A 2,398-nucleotide genomic window follows, 5' to 3' on the forward strand; every position below is an offset into this window, starting at 1 on the left:
CACCCCGGCGCCTGGACCGCTCCGTCCCTTCGCGCTCACCCCCATCTGGTGGACGTGCCCGGGAGTGCCCGGCTGGGGAGTCCGCCGAGCTGCCTCCTCGACCGGGCTCTGCTGGGGGACCCCAGACCCGGGGCCTCGGCGTCCTCATCTGCAGAATGGGCGGTAAAATGCAGGTTCCTAGCCGCTGCTGTGAGCCCCGGAGAAGGGGAGCGCTCGGCCGGTACCCCGCGCACCGCCTCCTAGCAGCGCCCAGGCCGACCCTGGCGCGTTCCTCAGCCCCGGGCCTCCGGGGATCCTGAAAGCGCTTCTGCGGCTGGTTCCCTCTGCCCCCAAAGCAAAGAGATCCTAACGTGAAGTTTGTGAGGAGAGAACCTGGTCTCCTCGTGCCTTGGAGAGATCTTCTCTGACAGGTCCTCCCCCAAGCAAATGCCCCCCTCCTTTCACCTTCCATTTCTTAGGAGAAAAGCCACATGCTCTTGTCACTAGATACTATAGAAAGCATGTGATAAAATTTAGCAGCCATTCCCACAAAAATTCTAAGGAAAACCAAATCTACTTCCTAAACATGTTCAGGACTATTTTTCAGCAAACATCATGATTAAACAGAGATTCTAAAAGTCCTTTAGGTGAGGAACAAAATGAGTATTCAGGAAAACTTTGAGAAACAAGCTTAATGGTAACGAAGTGCTTAACTACCAGTTTTTTAAAAATATAAATGAAATAATATAGATGCATGGAGTAGATCATAGATTCCTAAAATAGATGAGTTAGTACATGAAACCACCACAGGTGTTTGATGTTATTTTGGAAGTCCTAGCAAATGCAATAAGACAAGAAAAAAATATAAGACACGAATGTTTCTTACATTGTTTTTTGAAGATTCATCTAGAAAATCTGAGAGTCCCTATTGAAAGATTATAAGCATTAATAAGAGCTTAATAAGAATAAAGTAGAAACATGAACACTAGCAACTTTAGATGGCAGCAGAGAAAATTATCACCTTCATCACAGTGATACAAATGATACAATGCCTAAGAATCAATTAGCATAAAATGTGCAAGACCCAAATTAAGGAAAATATAAAAGTATACTGAAAGACACCAAACCCAAAGAAGAGATAAGCATCTATATTCATGGAATTCCAACCATTTAAACGTTCAGTTTTTTCCCAAGTTAATATGTAAACTTAATGTCATTCCAGGTTGTATTTTGATGGTGTTGAGGCTTCTTCATTCAAGTTCACTTTTATGGCCATCGACAGGATTGCAGCAGACCTTTGGCACCCCACCCAGATACCCTTTGCTGGGCTGTGCACCATCAGACACAGGAGACGATACTTTTAGGAGCCCACAGAAATGTTCTAATTTCTTTTAAAGTCAGAAGAAAACACTGAACTTTTAGGTAGAAGAAAATATTTTCATATATGATATGAATGTGATTTGTCTTTATACCAGTGCATCTGTCAAGGGCAATTTTTATAAATTATTTTTTTAAACTTTTCTTAGATGGACACAATACATTTATTTTATTTATTTTTGTGTGGTTCTGACATGTCTCACATGTGCTAGGCAAGTGCTCTACCACTGAGCCAGGACCCCAGCCTATAAATTCTTAATTGTGGCAAAATACACATATCAGAGTTTACCATCTTAATCCCTTCTAAGCCACAGTACAGGAGAATGAGGTATTCACATTGTGTAACCATCTCTACCACCCATCTTTTTTTTGGTGCTGGGGATTGAACTCAAGGGCTCTCAGCCACTGAGCCACATCCCCAGCCCTATTTTGTATTTTATTTAGAGATAGGGTCTCACTGAGTTGCTTAGAGCCTTGCTTTTGCTGAGGCTGGTTTTGAATTCCAGATTCTCCTGTCTCAGCCTTCTGACTGCTGGGATTACAGGTGTGCACCACCACACCAAGCTCAGAACCTTTTGTCTTGCAAAACTGAAATTCTATATCATTAACTCTTCACACCCTCCCTCCCCCAGTAAAAGATAAATTTTATAATTTTTTTATAAATAAATGAGCTCACTGAGGAAAAAATACCTAAAGTCCAAAAAGTCACCAGTACCTGGTGCCATTGGTGCTAGGTGGAATATCAGTAGTTTCCAGCATGTAGTAACAACACAACCCATAAGATTTTTCAACTGGTTGGGAGAGGCCCACCAACCATTACATATCTGCTTTACTCCCACAGAAACATTTGACTTCCAGATATTTAATTTGACCAAACATCCAGGTACCATGGCCTCCACAAGTGAAGGCCATGTGAAATAATCATCATGCGGAGCCAAGAGGAGGCAAGCTTGCGTCTCTTCTGCTGGGAAGCATGATGCTTGGCAGGCCTCCGGAGGCCCCAGGAGCCACGCTCTGCACACAGGGATTCCCTCTGACCCCC

The sequence above is a fragment of the Marmota marmota genome, unplaced genomic scaffold (genome assembly GCF_001458135.2).
Source record: "Marmota marmota marmota unplaced genomic scaffold, marMar, whole genome shotgun sequence".
Lineage (NCBI taxonomy): Eukaryota > Metazoa > Chordata > Mammalia > Rodentia > Sciuridae > Marmota > Marmota marmota.